The sequence below is a fragment of the Eubalaena glacialis genome, chromosome 6 (assembly GCF_028564815.1).
Source record: "Eubalaena glacialis isolate mEubGla1 chromosome 6, mEubGla1.1.hap2.+ XY, whole genome shotgun sequence".
NCBI classification, from domain to species: Eukaryota; Metazoa; Chordata; class Mammalia; order Artiodactyla; family Balaenidae; genus Eubalaena; species Eubalaena glacialis.
The window spans coordinates 145571975-145592218 of record NC_083721.1 but is presented as its reverse complement, the minus strand read 5'-3'; the positions used below and the strand labels follow the sequence as shown (position 1 = coordinate 145592218).

The 20244-nt window shown below is 41.4% G+C and overlaps 1 protein-coding gene across 1 annotated transcript in view; it reads right to left on the bottom strand.

Moving 5' to 3' along the window:
* KCNH8 (potassium voltage-gated channel subfamily H member 8) overlaps nt 1–20244 on the bottom strand; it is a 398046-nt gene that overhangs the window by 242670 nt on the left and 135132 nt on the right. The gene's annotated exons all lie outside the window — the stretch shown is intronic.

Below are 20244 nucleotides of genomic sequence, written 5' to 3'. Positions count from 1 at the left end.
TCTTAAAAGGAAAACTTGTACTTATAGACGTTATTGATAAAATAAGCCAAGACATGTAACAAACTCCGCATTAATCAAGTTCTTTTTAAGCAGTTAGGTACAGAATTAGAAACTGTGTTTAAAAGCTTGGGTAAGTAAGGTAAAAAGGATGGAAAATATGTCCTGTGGGAGAAAGCAGAAATTTTGCGATGAGAATTTGGAAACAAGGAAATAGGAATTGAAAATAGATGGTTAAGGATCTCCTGACAATTCTCCAGTGTATAAATAGACGATTGCAGTTTTAGGTGTCAATTTAGCACTTTCCAAGAACATGAAGACAACAAACATAGTGAGTATTTCCTCCATTGTGCAAACTCGACTCTTAGTGAAGATTCACGAACACTGCACCAGATTGCCCTGAGTCACAACTTGGCAGGCATGTGAGGCAAAACAGTTAGGCGCTTCCTCAACTTCCTGTTTCTTCCCTAGAATAGAGTTGATACTTCACCAGTACTGGAGGCCAAACCCCGGTGCCTAGACAAGCATCACTGGATCCACCAAGCTCAGGGGAGCTCTTAGTACGGACAAACCTGCCCCAAGACAGACATATTATGAAAAACAAATCTGTGCATAACATTTTCTTATTAGCTTCCATATGATTATAGGCATTTTCTTCCAATAACAAGAAAAGTACATTTTGAGCCTATCGCTGTAATTAAAACATGACAATTCAGAATTCTCCTAAACCATGAGGGCTTCAATTTGATGGTCAGCCTAACAGATCTGGTACATCCATCTTCAGAGGTCAGCAGGCTAGATGGGAAATATTTTTGGTTTTGCCATTCATATAGCCTCTGTCTCAACTACTCAACTCTGCTGCTGTAGTGGTAAAACAGTAATAAGCAACACATAAAATACGAGCATGATTGTTTTCCAATAAAATGTCCTTTGTGAATCAGGCTTCCCCCCAGTTATGGCCCACAGTCCCGATTTTGCCAACTCCCTATGTAGAAACCTACAGATTACTATATATGGGTAGTTAACTCTTGATTCTTTGGAAGTTACGAACAGACTCTATCCTGCGACAGTATTTAAGAAGTACTATTTGTTAGTGTAAGAACCAGGTAGAGTCTTTGTTTAGGTAGAACCCAGATTATGAATGCCATAGCGGTACATGCTAAAAGAAGATTATCCAGACAACTGTCTTTTATAGAGGGTAGTTATTTCCTTTCTCTTTTGGTAATGAGAATATACTTAGTTATCCTTCACCTGAAAAATAGGCTTAACTGTCAATGAGCCAGAAGGATCTCTGACAAGGCTTTTCTTCCAGTTCTATCAATAGAAGCTACTTTGGGGCTTTCTGAGCTGCATCATAAAGCAAAATACATGCAAATCAGGAGGCTGAAGGAGTGAAATGGAGATTGTGGTCAGAGTCTATACAAAGTCAAGCCAAAGCAAGCTAAAAAATGTGAGAAAGAAGCTAAAAAATGTGAGAAATTTCTTCTCTGGCAGTCTCTTTTATGCACAGAGAAAGACAGGTAGTTTTCCAAATCATTATATATATTCTATACAATAAAACAACCTTAGGCAGAAGGGGATTTTTTTAACCTCCAAACGCATTCTGAATTTAATGTTTTCCCATTCAATAGTATCTTTCCTTAGTAGCATTGTTAACAAGATTTCTTTTGCTGTTTGATTCCTACTGTATTTCTGAAAGAGTGCTTTTTTTTTTTTTTTTAATAGTGGAACATAACATTCGAAAAGATAATTTAGTGGACTCAAAATTGAAGAATTCTGAGGAAGTCAAGACTTCAGGAAAAATAGCTCTCCTTATCATAGATGAAATCAGCTCTCCAGTTACAGCTTGTTTTACTGCCCATCAATAGAGATGTTCCAGACATAAGATCTTTTCTTTCACTTGATGTCATTTTTAATAATGAGGCTTCTTGGATCCTTCTCACCAGTGCTCTGTGGATTAGTAAATATTAAAAAAAAAACAAAGACAGAAAACCCCAAATTCACACCCCAGACTTTCCTCCCCTCTCATCTTAAATATACACCCAACAAAGCACAAAAGAGCAGGTAAGGTGACTTCTACAGCAAATGCACATTTTAGAGACATTCCTGACACTTCCTTCTTTCTCATCCCCCAAACCAAAGAGATCACCCAATCCTTCTAGTAGCTAAACTGGTGAAATTGGTTCTAAATCCATTCACTCTCACTTCTTTATTGGCCACATCCTAGACTAAGCCAGGGTTTCTCAAACTTTACTGTGCAGCAGAATGCCCTGGAGGGCTCCTGAAAGCACAGGCTGCTGGGCCCACCTCCAGATCGGATTCAGTAGGTCTGGGCGGGGCCTGATAATTTGCATTTCTCACAGTTCCAGGTGATGCCCATACTACTGGGCTTCACATCACACTCCGAGCAGCACTTGGCTGACGGACCATCACCGCATATGTGCGTTACCTGCCTTGCATGGCAGCAAAAATCATCTCTGAAAAAATGCAATAGTCATGTGACTTCCCTTAGAACACTTTGACCGCCGTTAGTTAACTAGCAATGGCGTGAGTCTGACAGCAATCTGACTCCTGTCTCCCTCCCCACCCCATGTGACACCTGGTTCTCCAGTGACACGGGTCTTCTCTCCTTTTCTCAGATGACACTGTCTCTCCCAGGACCTTTGCACACGCAGCTCTATTTGCCTAGAATCCTTTCATTCTGTTCTCCATGCAGTCAATTTATACTTATCCTTCAAAATTCAACTCAGACATCACTTCCTTGATGAAGACTTCCTCGTACCCCAGATTTGGTCGGATCCCTCTGTCACTCCCTCCCATAGCAGCTGGTAATTTTCCTGCAAATTACTTAACAGGTTGTGTGATTATTTGATGAGTCTTTCTTTCTCAGTAGACTGTAAGGTACAGGAAATCACAGACTATGTCTTCTTTCTCTTGCACTCTCCCACATGCAAAGCAGAGTGCCTGGCCTGAACATGGCAGGTGCTCTAAAGTTTGTGTTAAAAGGATAAAGTTCATCATTAGAAGATGCATTCCAATTTTACAATAATAACATTGCTGGTTGCAAGAGTGATCACTAACATTTACTAAGCACTCATGTGCCAGGCACTGTGCACAGCACTTTACAAGCAACATTTCATTCATGTCTATGAAGTAGATGCTATTTATTATTGCCGTCTTACAGATGAGAAAACTGAGGCTCAGGAAGTTGAAGTTCATTGCCCCAAATCACATAGATTATAAGTGATGAGAGCTTTTTTTGCCTGACAGATACAAACCTAGACTCATTATTACAGCCAGCATTTATGTGGTTCTTTATATTTTCTATCACTTATTTCCTTTATTGGACCCCTTTGATAGATTTAAGATATAAGTATTATCTCTGTTCGCCTCTTACAGACAAGATAAAGTATTGAAGGGTGAAACGACTTTGCCAAGGTCACATACAGAATGTCAATGACTGAACCAGGACCCGAACTCAAGTCTTCACACAGGAAGCTTATAACTTTTCCAGCCAACCATGTTGGAAATGGTAAAAAGTACTCTCTATAATAAGACAATTTTTACTACATATCTGTTCTCAAATATGCATCTGAAAATGTGAATTCACTTGAACATCCTGCCAAGTTGCTAAAGGCCAACAACTGGATTGCTTCTTAGAAAACTCTTTCAGCTTTGAGAGGTATTTCCATGCCAGAGCTTCTAGGTAGAGCAAAAATACTTCTCCCTTTCACATTCGGGGTGGCGGGGGGAAGGGGGGGGTCCCATTATCTCCAACACCAAGCACAAGGATTCCTGAGTTATGTGCAAGTTGCTGGCTTTGTCTGAATTCTCAGTGGCCGCCTCTCCAGCTGCTCTCCCCTTGCCTTTTCTTTCCTTTTTTAAAATTTGTATTGGAGTATAGTTGATTTACAATGGTGCGCTAGTTTCTGCTGTACAGCAAAGTGAATCCGTTATACATGTACATATATCCACTCTTTTTTAGGTTCTATTCCCATAGAGGTCATTACAGAGTATTGAATAGAGTTCCCTGTGCTATACAGTAGGTCTTTATTAGTTACCTGTTTTATATATAGTAGTGTGCTATGTGTCAATCCCAATCTCCCAATTTATCCCTCCCCTCCCCTTTTCCCCCCTGGTAACCGTAAGTTTGTTTTCTACTTCTGTGACCTAGACTTTGTCATACTGAGTGAAGCAAGTCAGACAGAGAAAGGCAAATATCATACGATATCACTTATATGTGGAATCTAAAAAGATGGTACATATGAACCCATCCCTCTTGGCTTTTCTTGCCAGCGTTCTCTGGGGGGGCCACTCACCTCTCTTGGCTTCCGTATTTGTTTACCTCCTTTGTGCCTGCATTGGCCTAGCCTCCGAAAGGCAGCTGTGATAGAAAAGACTTAAGAGCAGAGAGGGCTGTGGATGAATAAACCTCCAGACCCCAGTCCTGAAACCCTGAAATAAGGACAACCTGGTCACTTCCTGGGCAAACATATGTTGATTTAGTAACCTGGCAGAAAACTCCAGAATGCCACTTCCTCTATCTGTGCAAGCTATTTATTTAAAAAGAAAAAAAAATATCCTAGCAATGGAATCAATTTCTGTCTAGAAACAGAAAGAAAAGGGAAGGATGGGGTCAGAGGCCTGAGGAACCTTGGAAGAAGAGGGAACTATGAGTTAGAAACAAAAGGGCAAAATAAGCTCACGGGAGACAGACTCATACAGTGTCTCAGGGTTATTCCTATATGGGAGAAGTACAGGGATTCATTTGAAACAGCAAGAGAAATATTTTCATTCAGTTAGCAAGTATCTATTAAGCATTTCTTAAGTATCAAGGACTGTTCTAGGCATGTAGATACCAGGATTAATATGGAATCAGAAAGAAGGGCCACTCTCAACTGTGCATAATCTCATGGGGGAGACAGATGTGTAAAGAGAAAGTTATAACACAGGGTGTGTCTCAGTCAGTTCTGGCTGCTATAACAAAGCACTGTACAAAGACGGGGTGGCTTATAAACAACAGAATTTTTTTTTTCTTAAAGCCATGGAGGCTGGGTGGGCTGGATGTCTGAGCTCAGGGTACCGGCACCATTGGGTTCTGGTGAGGACCCTCTTCTGGGTTGCAGACTGCCAAATTCTCGTTGTGTCTTCACACGGTGGAAAGAGAACGGGCGAGCTCTCTGGCCTCTTCTTGTAAGGGCGCTAATCCCATTCATGAGGGCTCCACCCTCATGACCTATTACCTCGCAAAGACCTCTCCAAATACCACCAAAATGGAATTAGGGTTTCAACATGTGAATTTGAGAGGAAATAAAACATTCAGTTCATTGCAGGACAGGACCTACTCTAAAGAATGGAAGCATGATATGAAACAGAAGGATCAGAAGGTCACAGCTGGTGAGGGTCTCACAGGTGAGACAGGCTTGAACTGAGTCTCGATGAATTTATTAGCTTAATGTGAGTGGGGGAGGTGGTGGAGTACCAATCCCGGCAGGGAGAACATCAGGTTCAAAGGCACAAGGCAATTTAGAACGTGGAACATGTTTTAAAAAAAGCATTAAATAATGAATCAGGCTGAAGCAGGAGTTGGGGGGTAGGGGGGTGCTGTATGGGAATGATGAGTGAGGGAGGGGGAGGGTGGAAAAGGGGAAGGATGAGTTTGAAGAGATAGACTACAGACCAGAGAGAGCTCATCAGTGGCTTTATACGCAGCCTAAAGAATTTGCATTTATCCTGAGACGCTACGAGGAACCACTGAAGCCTTGGTCATAGGATAGTAGTATGATCAGGTTTGCACTGTAGGAAGATGACTTTGGAAGCGGTGAGAAGAAAGGATTTGAGAGGGCACCACTGGAGATTGGGCGACTAGTACTGATGAAGTGGAATTGCTGCAACCCAGGCACAGAATCATGAGAATCTGAACAAGGGCAGTGGCAGGAGGGATGGCTGTCTATATCAGGGCAAAAGGGTCCAGGTGGGAGCCCTGGAGGTCTGAATTGCTGGTAACTGTTATTGTGTACATTTGATGGGTGTCACTAAGAAATAGAGCACAGCTCTATTTTTTTATACTTGTAACCAGTCAATATTCTATAATTATTCATGTTGGAAGTATACTTTTAGCATGTCTAGAATGGTGCAATTTTTGTTGTTAATTTTGTAATTCATACTCAACTTGAAAGAGATAGAGCCTCTTGGCAAAGACATCATAAAATCATTATAGGATCACTTTTTAGGTGGTGAGATGTCCATGGCTTTCTGGAAGGGTGTGGGAGGCTGGAAACCAGCCCACAGGGCAGGGCTCAGGTTCTCCCCAGGGGCAGGCATTGGACTCAGGCATCTAACTGGGAGGTTCTGAGGGTCTGGCATTCTGAGAGATGGGTTCTTCTTGTTGGGAGAACATGTCAGGGGAGGATGGGGTACTTGTTAAATGACTATAATATTCAGAACCAGCCTCACAGGCATGCAACTTGTGTAGTCCACAGGCCCTACACTCAGAAGGGCCCTCAGGCTTTGGTTTCAAGACCTGCTGTTGCCATCTTGAAATTTTTAGTAAGTTTTTTCTAACAAAGGGGTCTGCGTTTTCACTTTGCAACTGCAAATTATGTAGCCTGTCCTGACAATGCACGCTGAACCATGGTTATCTCATTTGGTCCTTCATCAGACATCCCTGAGGGTGGCATTGCTAGCTCTACTTCAGAGAAGATCAAGCTGATGCTCAGACAAGCAAGGTCGCTGAACTACAGTACACACTTAGTGAGTGGAGAGAGCTAAGATTCCACCCCAAGTTTTTGATCTCTTTATACTAGCTGTTCAGAGCTAGTCCTTGGCCCGGGCACAGGAAATGTAGTGGGAAGACCTTTACCATGGCTTCCTGCAAGTTCAGTATCATTTCTTCCCACCCCAGAAAGAGAGATAACCTTTCAAATACTGAGCTTCTCTTATTTCAAAGGCAACGTGTTTAGCTCCAAAGAGTCTCAAACATTGCTTGTGGTTATATTTCATTTCTGGCTCCTAAAGATGGGAATAACGAAGAACCACTGGTCCAAAAATGAGTAACTTAATGGATTCTTTTTTTTTTTTTACGTTTTTTTGTTTCTTCTTTTGAAATATAGTTTGTTTACAATGTTGTGTTAGTTTCAGGTGTGCAGCAAAATGATTCAGTTTATATATATATATATATATCCTTTTTCAGATTGTTTTCCCTTATAGATTATTACAGGATATTGAGTAGATGTCCCTGTGCTATACAGTACGTCCTTGTTGGTTATCTATTTTATATATAGTAATGTGTATAAGTTAATCCCAAACTCTTAATTTATCCCCCCACCAACTTAATGGATTCCTGCCTTCCCAGTCTGCCAGTTATCCCTTGAGAGGTGCCTATAGCACCTGGGAAGTCCAGCCATCCCCACTCAGAGGCCAGAGCAGGTGAGAGAGTGCCAGGCCATCCTGGGTGGGGAGCTGGGGTGGCCATGCCTGGCGGCCTGACTTAGTGTTGAAGAGCACAGGGGTCACTGCCAGCACTTGGATTCTGACCCGCCCCCTAACTTCTCCGTGAGTCAGTTTCTTTAACTGTGAGATGGGGGGGTATTACTAAGATCTGCCTCCAAGGGTTGATGGGAGAAATAATGGGAGAAACAACGCAGGCAAAGAGCAGAGCACAGAGCTTGGCCCACAGTGAACACTCAGCAAATGGGAGCGGTTATTATTTGATGACGTTGTCTGTGTTAAGTCAGGAAGGCTGACCTCCAGGAAGTGAAGGTCCGCAGGAATCTAGCTAGCTGAGGTGTATCAGGGACCGCTCAGTTGTGGAAGGACGGGCCCGGATAAGCACTTCCTGATGAATGAAATGAGGCCCTAGCTAGATGTCTGCCTCGCTTTGTTCTGATCATCCTGGCTGGAGAGCCGGGGTGAGCACAGGCCCCTTCAATAAACGGTCTCACGTAAAACTCCTCATTGATTATACAATGCAACCTTAACCATGGGTGTAGAAGAAGAACAGGCTTTCTCTCAGAGTAGCTTGTTCAGATATATGCAAAGCAGACCAGGAAAGCTGCCTACATTTATAGGTACAAAGCCTGAACCCAGGCAAGAAAAAAGATAAATTGCAAGGCAGGCTTTTCAGTCAAGTGGCACATGCCAGCCCCAGCCAAGTTCTTTCTGAGCCCTTCCCCTTTGGCCACTATTTCTTTGAAGTCCTTAACTGTATTTGCACTTCTGAGCTTCACCTTTTGAATGCAAAAGACACGGGAGGAAAATATAGAACACTAATCTTCTATCGAGACTGAACAGATTCACTAGAGAATCATCATAAATGCATCATAAAATGCTTTCTATTTCAGAGCAGGCAAAGTCTCAAGTAAGGTCCCAGAGGAAGCAGGCTGGTGAAAGTGGCTGAGGGTAGCAAGAACAACCCGACCCATGGTTCTCTAATAACTTAGTTGTTGGGAGCATGGTAGGGTACTTGCTGGCCCTTCAGACATTATGAAAACTGCAAATTTTGCAAGCATTTTTAAAATTCTGCATTTCAGAGTGAAATGTCCTCTTACTAGACACATACACACACCAAAAGTGTTTCTACAAATCTAGATGTGGCATTTTAAAAACATGGCTGCAATGAACATTGGGGTGCACGTATGTTTTCGAATTATGGTTTTCTCCACATATACGTACAGGAGTGGGATTTCTGGATCCTATGGTAGTTCTATTTTTAGTTTTTTAAGGAACCTCCATACTGTTCTAACACAACATTGTAAATCACCTGTGCTCCAATAAAGTTTTTAAAATAAATTTAAAAAGTAAAAACATTTTGGGCACACTTCCTATCAAGAGTTGGGGTCTAGGTGCCCCCGTCACGAATCTGGGTGGACTTGTGTCTGCTCCATCCACAGTACCGATATGGGATGGAAGAGGTTATGCTAGATGATTTCCTAAAATAGGTCACGAAAGGTCTCACAACTTCTGCCTGCTTCATGGAAGCCTAGACTACCCGGGGCTCCCGGGGTTAAGGAGGCTATGGCAGACACCTCAGTCCACTGTCCCAAATGATCCCAGACTTTCAAGATGCCAGACCTGAGTGAAGCCATCTGAGATCCTGCAAAGCAGTGCATCTCCCATCTGAACTCCACCTCACAACCAACCTCTGCTAACTCCACGCGGAAGATGAATCACTCAGCCAAGCCCAGCTTGGATTCCTGACCTACAATATTGTTAAGGCATAAGAGTTTCTATGTTAAGCCACTAAGTTCTAAGGTAGCTCTTCCACAGCTGTAGATAGCTGGAACACTAAATGAACTTCCTTGACTCTACCAGCCTGTAAGTAAGAATATGGTTGCACCCATTTCCCAGAAAAAAAGTTTCCAAGGTCTCATCCTCACCAGCTCTTCAGGAAGCCGAGTCCCCAAAAGGGCTCTTCACAGATACTTCTAGAATCCAGAGTAAATGCCCCCACAGGCTAGTCTTCCTGGCTTCCAAGCATGCAGCACTCTGCGTTCCGCATTGTCCTCCAGGCTCACTTGGATGCCCTCAGTTGTGCCAAAGGCACCACCCTGAGACAGGCTGGGACCTGGGACCTGGGACCCTCTGCTGCAGTGCTTGCACCTGGACAAACGTCTCTTCGAGCAACAAAATACAAAGAAATTATAAGGGACTAAAAATAACTGCGTACATGCGCAGTTGGGGCAAATAATGGACAGCAAGATACAAAAAGACCAAAAACCCAACTGCCACTTCGGAAGAGCCTGGAGCAAAAGCAGGGCACTGCGCATGCCCCCTGCACACGACACCACCTAAGGGGTGGGCAGACTACCTAAGCCACCCCTCTGGCCCGACCCCGGGACACACCCCTACCCTCACCCCCATATAAGGAACCAGCTCACACCCCCACCCCCATCCCGGGTAAGCGAGCGAGGGAACCTGTTGCTTGTTCTCGCTCCTTCCTGCTGAAGCGGGGGCCCCAGTAAAGCCTTGCCTGAATTTCTTGTCTGGCCTCATCAATTCCTATTGATTGAGGAGGCCAAGAACCCTGGTCAGTAACAATCCCATGCAAAGCTCATGTCCGTGGGGCTGCGGCTCTGACAGCCTCAAGAGCCTGACGAGATCTTTAGGAAAATATTGCCCTTGCCCTTGTATCCCCTCTCTCTGGGCCTGGAGTCATCTGAGTCCAGGGCTATGTGGGGAAATGATCTTTTTTTGCTCAGAATTATCTTCCTTCCTCCCCAGGGCTCACTCAAGCCTAAGATAAAGTTTCATTTATTTTCTGTAATCTCAAGGCTGGTCTCCCTTAGCTCTGTTGAAATAGATTCTTGGCTGGCTGACTTGCTCATTGTTCTCTAGATGTGGTGAAAATCTAAAGCTACTACAAATGATGCCCATGTTGGGAACCCCCATATTCACAGAAGACACTCATTTAGACACTGCACTTTCCATTACAAAGCATTTTCTTGTTATTTGTTTATTACATGGCTGGGCACAGCACACCTTGCTCTGAAATTTGGATCCTACATGAAACCATTCTATATGCAATGCTACAAGCCCATTTCCTAACAGTCAAATGGTCAAGTCACATATGTTACACATTTAAAATGTCAATTTTAATCTGACGTTCTACAACCCCAAGGTTTGCCTTTTCTCCTATATAGAGCTGCAATCCTAAAATGCCTAAAGGGCATAATCAAATATTCTAAAAATCTTCTGCAGAGTCACACTGAATAACTGAGTGTAATGGAACTAAGAATATATGCTGCCCACTAGAGACTCACTTCAGAAATAAGGCAACATATAGATTGAAAGTGAAGGTATGGGAAAAGATATTCCATAGAAATGGAAATAAAGAGAAAGCTTGTATAGCTATACTCATAAAAGACAAAAAAGACTAAAGCAAAGACTGTCATAAAAGACAAAGAAGGGCACTACATAATGATAAAGAGGTGAATCCAACATGAAGATGTAGCATTTATAAATATAAATACATCCTAGATAAGAGCACCAAAGTATGTAAAGCAAATATTAAGAGACCTAAAGAGAGAAATGGACAGACAGCAATAAAATAATAGTAGGGGACTTTAACAGCCCCCCTTACATCAATGTATAGACCATTCAGAAGAAAATCGATAAGGAAGCATTGGCCTTAAAGAACACATTAGACCAGATGAATCCTATGTCTCTTGATAGTCTTATGGGGTTTCCTTATATGTAACAATTTGTTTTTTTCTTGCTGCTTAAGGTTTTCTCTTTATCTGTAATGTTTGATATTTTACTTATAGTGTGTTTTGGTGTGGATCTCTTTGGGTTCATCTTTTATGGGACTTGGCTTCCCAGACCTGGATGTTTGTTTCCTTCCCTAGGTTAGGGAAGTTTTCAGCTGTTATTTCCAATAGTTTTTCTTTTCTCTCTCTCTTCTCTGGGACCACCATAATGTGAATGTTATTCTACTGGATGTTGTCCCATAGGTGTCTTATCTTCCATTTTTTTTTTTTCATGTGTTTTTTTCCTTTTGCTGCTCTGTATGGGTGAGTTCCATTATTTTGTGTTTTAGCTTGCTGATCGATTCTTCTGCATCATCTAGTCTGCTGTTGAACCTCTTGTGTATTTTTCAGTTCAGTTATTGTATTCTTCAGCTCTGTGACGTCTGTTGGTGCTTTTTATATTTTCTATCTCTCTGTTGAGTTCAGCCATTCTTCTGAGTTTGTGAGCATCTTTTTGATCCTTGTTTTGAATTCTTTATCAGGTAGGTTACTCATCTTCATACCATTAAAGTCTTTTTCTGAGGTTTTGCCTTGTTCTTTTGTTTGAAACATACTTCTCTGTTTCTTCATTCTGCCTGACCCTCTGTTCCTATTTCTATGCATTAGGCAGATCAGTTACATATCCCAGTCTTGAAGGAGTGGCCTTGTGCAGAAGATGAACGTATTTTCAAACTTGCCTTAGCTCTTGGTTGTCTTTCAAAGCTCTGTGATTGTCTAAATCACCTAACTTATTCTTGATATGTCTCCTTTGTTGAGATTATGCTGAGACATGTCAGTGTCCCAAAGGGAGGAATCTCATTTAGCGCCTAGTTTTTGGTTGATTGGAAGACAGACCCTCAGGCAGCAGCTCTTACAGTATGCAAATATATACAGACATGTGAGGCCACAACTGTAATCCCTACTGGCCTCCAGAGCAGATCTGGAGGTGTCCCATGGGTGATGGTTACACAAATCAGGGCTACAGATGAGTATATAAGCTCCTTGCTGTAAGGTCTTATCAAGCTTTAGTGAGGCTGAAGGAGTGTGAAGGGATGGTGTCTCTCCACTTACACTCCCTGGGAGCACCTCCTTGGACCCTAGATGTGGCGGAAACCTGAAGCCCGTCCCTCAGACTGAAGCTCCAGGACAAGTAAACAAGCGTTTTTCACAGAAAGATGGGCTGTGTTTCAGTTTGCTGTCTGTGCAGTTCCCTGGGGGTCGTGTCCTACCAATAACTGTCTTTCCAATTGTTACAGTCCTGTGGAGCTCAGTACTTTCAGCTCCCTTGGCCACCAGGGCCAGGGGATCAAGGGGTGTCCCCTGTGTGGATTTTGTGCACGTGCTGGCTTTAGCAAGGCAGCTGGAGACCATAGGGAGTGGGGCACAGTCACCAGCTTCGGAAAGGCACTGGGAAAATGTCTGGATTGCATACACCTGTGGGTTTTAGCAATGCAGCAGGAGAATGCCTTGCTTATGCATGTGTGCTGGCTTTAGGCTGGGAGCGAGAGAATGCCCCGACCATTCATGCTCACCAGCCCCATCCAGGAAGCAGGGTGCTGCAACTACCCACGTTCTCTGGCTTCAGCGAGGCGGCAGGACTGTGCCTGGAATAGTGGCAAGAGGTGTGCTCTTGGGGCAGGTGGAGAGTGTAATAACGGCACCTGCCAGCACCTCTGTCTCCAGGGAGAGTTTCAACTGCCGCCCGTCCCTTCAGCAGAGGCTTTTAGGTTAGCAAATGAGTCCCCTTCACATATAGTCTAGATGCTTTTCAAACTGCTGTTTGTTCACTGGGTCTTGGGGTGTGTGAGATTGTGAGCCCTTTAAAAAGGAAATCTCAGTTTCTTATAGCACTTTGGGTCCCTTGGACATCACCTGTTGGTTTTCTTAGCCAGGTATTTTGGGGGTTCATCTCTCTGATGCAGCTCCCAGGGGTTGGGGTGTCTGATGTGGGGCACCAACCCCTCGTTTCTCCAGAAGAAGTGCTGGATTGGTGAGATCCCCCCCCTGTTGTGAGTCACCATGTCAGGGGTGGGGATTTGGCTAAGACCGTGTCTCTGCCTTTCCTACCCATCTCGATGTGGTCCTTTTAACCTTTGTTGTGAAGAAGTAGTTCATGTAGGTTTCAGATCTTTTTTTTTTCCTTTAACACATGTTTATTAAACATTTCTCATGAGATAGGCACTGAGAGAAATAAAAGCATGAATAGGACCAACTGCTCCAATTATCTATTTGAGGACACACACACATAAACAACTGCAAAACAATTCGACAAAGGTTTGTGTGAGGTCCCACTGGAACAGGGAGAAGGGGGTCAGGTGTTTAGCCTGGCTGTCCGGAAGAAAATTCCAGAGAAAGGACATTTAAGTTGCTTCCTGAAGGGAACAACCCCACGTGCAAATTTCCAGAGGCAAGACAATATGAGGCCTGTTTGGGGAACAGAGTGAAATTCCACATGCACGTGAAAGAAGAGTTTTTTTACTTATTTAACATTATGTCGCTGACATTTACTCTTCAAAGGACTTCAAATGCATGAGCTCATGCATTTTTTTAATCTTCAAATTAGGTTTCAGATCTTTTTCAAAGGGAAATGATCCAGATGTAGCTATAGATTTGATGTGTCCATGGAAGGAGGTGAGGTTAGGATCTTCCTATGCCACTATCTTGGACTCCCCTCTCCTTGGCATTAACATTTCTAGACATTTTACCATGTCATGAGAAAATTAAAAGAAGAAATGTGAAGTGCATCAGTGAGTAAAGAAAATGAACAAAGGAGAACTGCTGGGGCAATTGCAAGATGAGCACACAGGGCTGTGTTCACATCATTTCTCTGCATCACACTTTCTTCATCTGTAAATGTGAGATAATTCATATTTATTTTGAAGTGTTATTAGAAAAATTAAATAAAATAACATATGTGCTGCTTGGCAAAATATAATCAATTAGATTTATTATTACTTAGATATCATGTATACTTTTTATTAATGTTAAAAGTTTAATAATGGTATTTTCATTGTATATTTATTTATGGTTACCTTCTGTTTGAGCTAGTGATCCCTGTTTTCTATTGAGAGTGGTGATTTAGTTTTCTTTGCTTGCAATTAGAGTAAAAATAAAAGAGTCAACTTAAAGAAAAACGGTAAGCAAGCAATAGTTCAGTAGGTACATGGACATAAATGACCAATCTTGAAAGTGGCATGGGAATGATTGAGTCTGTGAGTTAAGAGACTTTTCCACCACCCTATCAGACTCAAGATTCCCTTCTGTAACAGACTCTTGTATTTCCCTCTTTTCTATTTAGAACTGAAAAATCAAAATAATAAAACTTGCCTGCCTATAATGCACATTATTTTCAGAAAAGTTTTCAGACATTCTATATTATTAACAGTAATATAACAGAAATAAAAGTGAGGTTGTCTCTGGTAAAATAATATGCATCTCAACATGAAATGCTCAGGTATGACGGATGACAACAGAAGATGTTATCAAGCAGTTGGATAACTGGGCCAATATACAGAATCACTGTAAATGCAACAGCTCCAAGTGCAGAACCTGGGCAGATGTGCGCATCCGTGGCAAGTATTGGGAGACAGTGACAAGATTTTCTTAAATGGTGAAATTCTAAATGAGATAAAGTTCAATCTTCTCTCACTACACTATGGTTTTATTCTTGGAAATTCAGTAGGAAATTAAAGTCTTCCAAAAAACCACTGTGTGTTAAGTTCCAAGTTCAGGTCATTAGAAACCAGTGTTTTACTTCCTGGAAAGCTTGGTGGGGCATTAGAAAGTCATGCAGTGCACAATACCGTACTGTTAACTGCAGGTACTATGCTGTACAGACCTCTACAACTTACCCATCTTGCATAACTGAAACTTTATATCTATTGAGCAACAATTTTACATTTTCCGCTCCTCTCAACCCCTGGCAACTGCCATTCTATTCTCTGCATCTATGAATTTGACCATTTGAGATACCTAATATAAGGGGAATCATGCAGTATTTGTCCTTCTGTAACTGGTTTATTTCACTTAGCATAATGTTAAGAGAATAGACCTCATGTTAAGTGTTCTTACCACAAAAATCAAACAAACAAACAAACACAAAAGAACACAGGAAATTTTTAGAGGTGATGGATATGCTTAGTACCTTGATTGTGGTGATGGTATCATGGCTGTATGCGTATGTCCAAACTCATCAAAATATACACATTAAATGTTTGAAACATTTTGTATATCAGTTATACCTCAATAAAGCTCAGGAAGAAAGAGAGATAGAGAAAAGGAAGGAAGGAGGAAAGAAGGAAAGAGAAAGAGAGAAAGAAAGAAAGAAAGAAAGAGAAAGAAAGGAAGAAAGAAAGAAAGGAAGAAAGAAAAAGAAAGGAAGGAAGGAAGGAAGGGAAAAGAAAAGAAAAGAAAGAGAAAGAAGAAAAGAAAAGAGAAGAAGAGAAAAAAGAAAAGAATGGAAGAAAGAAAGTCAAGCCAAGCAGTGGACAATTCTTCAATTGCAAGACCACCCCATACATTACAGTATATCTAGCATCCCTGACTCCTGCCCATTAAATGGCAAAAGAACCCCCGATTTTGAGTCAAACACCCCCAGATATTGGCAGAATGCTCCTAGGAGGTGGTACCATTCCCACTCCCACAGACAACCAGTGGTTTAAGAGCAAGGACCTAAGAGTCAGAGGATTTTTATATATCCTGGTTTCTTTATTTATGATCTTGGGGAAGTGACTTAAATTCTAATCTGTTTAATGTAAATGTAACCAGGTGTTATGGGTTTAATTTTGTTCCCCCAAAAGAGTAAGTTAGAGTCCTAACCCACAATACCTCAGAATGTAACCTCATTTGGAGATAGAGTCTTTACAGAGGTAAGCTGAGGTCATTAGGGTGGGCACTAAACCAATATGACTGGTGTCCTTATAAAATGGGGAAATTTGGACACAGACACACATGCAGGGAGAATAGTATGTGAAGATGAAAGCAGAGATCAGGGTGATGCTTCTACAAGGTAAAGAATACTGAAGAGTGCCAGAAAATCACCAGAAGCTAGGGGAGAGGGATGGAACAAACTCCTCCTGTCAGCCCTCAGAAGAAACCAACCCAACTGATCCCTTGATATCCGACTTCGAGACTTCAGAATAGTGATATAATAAACTTCTGTTGTTTAAGCCACTCATTTTGTGGTACTTTGTTATGAGAGCCCTAGCAAACTAATATATCAGGATAATATTTTTGCAAAATTAACTACATCATTTTAATTTTCTTCTTAAATCTTTGTTCTCTTGCAGCATTTCTCTTCTTGTTGAATCTATTTAATATAAAAATAGGCTTGAAAGATAAGCTTTCTGCAGAGAAGATATGCTAAGATAAACGTATTAAGGTTGGGGTTTGTAGATTCAACCATGATGGTCTTCCATGACACAGAGACGATACAATTTTCTACCACTAACATTTAGCCAAGAAGCCAGAGTTAGGAAGAAGACAAATATGCCATGACATCCCAGCTTGTCCATTCTCAGCTTGAGGGATTGTGAGAAAATAGGGGAGGCCAGAAATAATCTCCTCTCTATAAGGTTTCACAGCTTTGAAGCAGGGAAAAGCTGTGTGTGTGTGTTTTTCTTATCAATTATTTTATTTTTATTTCTTTCTTTTTAAAATTTTATGTTTTTTAATACATTTTAAAGGTTACTTTCCATTTACAGTTATTACAAAATACTGGCTGTATTCCCCATGTTGTACAATAGATCCTTGTACCCTATCTTACACCCAGTAGTGTTTTGATAGTTTTTTGGAAATATCAAAGGCAGAAGAGACATTTTACCTTCTCTTTGAGACACTTGAGAGAACCTGCTTGTCAGACTACCTCTTTATCAGCATGAAGGTGGCTGCCCACTTTTGAGGAAATGTGATAGCATAAAGGATGCTCGAGTATACTCAGAGTCTCCCTTTGCTTCCATGTGTGAAGGATGGGAATGCTCACCTAAGGTATCCATTATCCTCCCAAGGCTAACAATACAGAGGATAGAGAACAATAATGAATGCCTTGATCAGTGGCAAGATGAAAGAGAGGCAAAAATGAAGAGAGATCTATGGTGGTTTCAAGAGGTAAGCGGAGGTGAAGTCATGTAGGGAGCATCACCAGACACAGAATGCAGCTGCAAATGCCAATAAGGGGAGCATCAGACAGATGGGTCAGGCATGAAGCAGTGAACACACAAGGAGTTAGGGGGACCCTTTCTACACTATGCCATGAGTTAGTATAAGATCCTCACATCCCAACCATGCAAATGGAAATTTAGACAGAAAGAAAGGAGAAGGAGATGATAAAAAATTGGGCTTATATACCCAAAGCAATTATACCTTGCCTAAAGGGATTATTTAAAATACAGCAGTGGCTATGACAACTTTGGTTTTGAAATATCCCCAATCCTTTCACAAAATTAAAGTAACTAAGATAGCAAAATCAGAAATCCAAAAAATACATTATCACATAAAAGTTAACTTTTAGAAAAAAACACAAAACTTTCTAAATAACAACAGTAATACTTAACAGAGAGAGAGAGAGACAGAAAGAGCAAAGAAAACAGATAACATTCTAGAGGGAACACAAATGTCCATCAGTAAGCGAGTCATTGAACTGAATCATACGATGTAATACTATGCAAATGAGTGATCACATTTTAGAGGGAACACAAGTGTCTATCAGTAGAGGTTTATTTAACTGACTATGTAATACTATAATGGATCCACATAATGTAATACTGTAATTGACTAGGATGGATCCATATGATGTAATATCATGTAATACTATGTAATACTATAATGAATCCACCTGATGTAATACTGTAAGTGACTAGGATGGATCCACCTGATGTAATACTATGATGGATCCATATGATGTAATACTGTACAAAAGAATGAGTGATTGTCATCCAGCATATGTTGTTCTACAAGGTATACACAGTTGTAAAAGATATTGCTCTGCAACTATAGAACAGTGTGCAAAGTATGTTGTGTGTAAAAAAGGAGGGAACCACATACATGTAAGTATTGCTGATACTAAAAAAAAACAAAACAATGAGGATAAACACCAAATTTATAAAATTGTTATCCTTGGTTCGGGTACCCATACATTTGTTTGTCTAGAATAGCCATGGTTAATGCCTTTTGTATATCAGCAGAAGTAGAGGGGACTGCTTTTTGAAAAGACATCTTAATGGTCTATTTCTGATGTATAGGTAGAATATGGGCAATTTAAAGGGAGGACAAGAAATAAGAAATGTTAACTCCTGCACATGAAAATATAAAATATTACTCTCTGTATTTTAGCCAAAGAAAAGTTTGAGTATTATGCTTATCTGTGAAGCTAGTTGTCTTCTTATTTATTACCTAATTTTTAAACACCTTATTCTTTCTTGGTGCCTTTAATGATTTCCATCCAAAGGGGCCCAAGGTTGTAGGCATCTTTATAAAAAACTAGGCTCGGAAAACTCTTTTGGGGGTTCACTCCCACCCTGTGCTTTATATTTCTACTTATCTGACCTCCAAAGTCTCCACCCTTTCGCCTTACCACATAAATTCTCCTCCTTGGCCTAAACCTTTCTCAGAGGTGCCACCTTTGTATATTGTGAGAAGGCTTAAAAAGGAAGAAACACAAATGGATTTGGAGAGACCTGTACAAGGCACCTATCTTAAGAAGGACAAGTCTGCAGTCAGCGGATATTTCAGACAAAGCCTCTCCTTTTCCCTTTGTTCACCAGATGGCGGTTTCATCACTCCCTACCAGTTTGCATTCTCAGTGACCAAATCCATTTTCTTTTATCTCAGGCCCCCTTTTCAGTGATTGTGGTAAAATTAGATAGAGCTAGAATCCTTTTATTTTATCGCATTTGCAATGTAGGCCTTATCTATTGACACTGGGAAGGACACAATGGTCTGAACTGTGTTCCTGGTGCCAAAGAATTGGATATCCTGTTCCTCCCAGAGGGGTGTTTGCCAATACTTCCTGACTACCATGCATCCAAAATTCACATGATCAAGGACTGTCCTCCAAGGACAAATAACTTTTAAAAGAGGATGAAGTCCCCATGTTCAGGCTCTGATATCTCCTCCTAAAAATGACCCCAGTACTAAGTACTGAAGAGGCCAGAGAGGCTGCTAATTGTCCACAATGCACAGGACAGCCCCCACAACAAAGAATTATTGGCCCAAGATATTAATAGTGCCAAGGTTGTGAAACCTTGAATTAGAGTACAATTTAAATGTTGTAACAAAAAGACCTAGAAATAGAGTGATTCAAACAAGATTGAACTGGATGTGTCTTTGTCTAGGATGGGAAAGGTGGACCTAAAACCACACCCAGGCTCCTTACCTATTGTTGCTCTGTATTCCTCTATGGTGTCGACCTTGACAAATGGTTGAAGCTGGCTTTCCAGCCTTGCCTTAACATTCTGACTCGTATGTATGAGTTTACTAGGGTTGTCATAACAAAATACCACGAACTGGGTGGCTTAAACAATAGGAATTTATTTTCTCACAGTTCTAGAGGCTGGATGTCCAAGATCCAGGTGAGGCCTCTCTCCTTGGCTCATAGACAGCTACCTTCTCGCTGTGTCTTCACACGACCTTTCCTCTATGTACACATATCCCTGGTGTCTCTTCCTCTTCATATAAGGACACCAGTCATATTGGATTAAGGCTCCATCCTTATGACCTCATTTAAACTTAAAAGGCCCTATCCCTACACACAGTTACACTGGGGGTTAGGGCTTTGATATATGAAATTTGAAGGGATGTAATTCAGTCCACAACACCACGGGAAAGGAGAAGAAGAGAAATTAGAGGGCAAACAATTTCGTTTTTTAGGGATTTCACCCAGAAGTTGCATAAATCATTCACTCTTATATATCATTGGCCAGAACTTAGACACATGCCCTAGCTAACTGCAAAGAAGGCTGGGGAATATATTCTTTAGCTAGGCGGCCATGTGCCCAGCTAAATAAAACTCAGGGGACTACGTTAC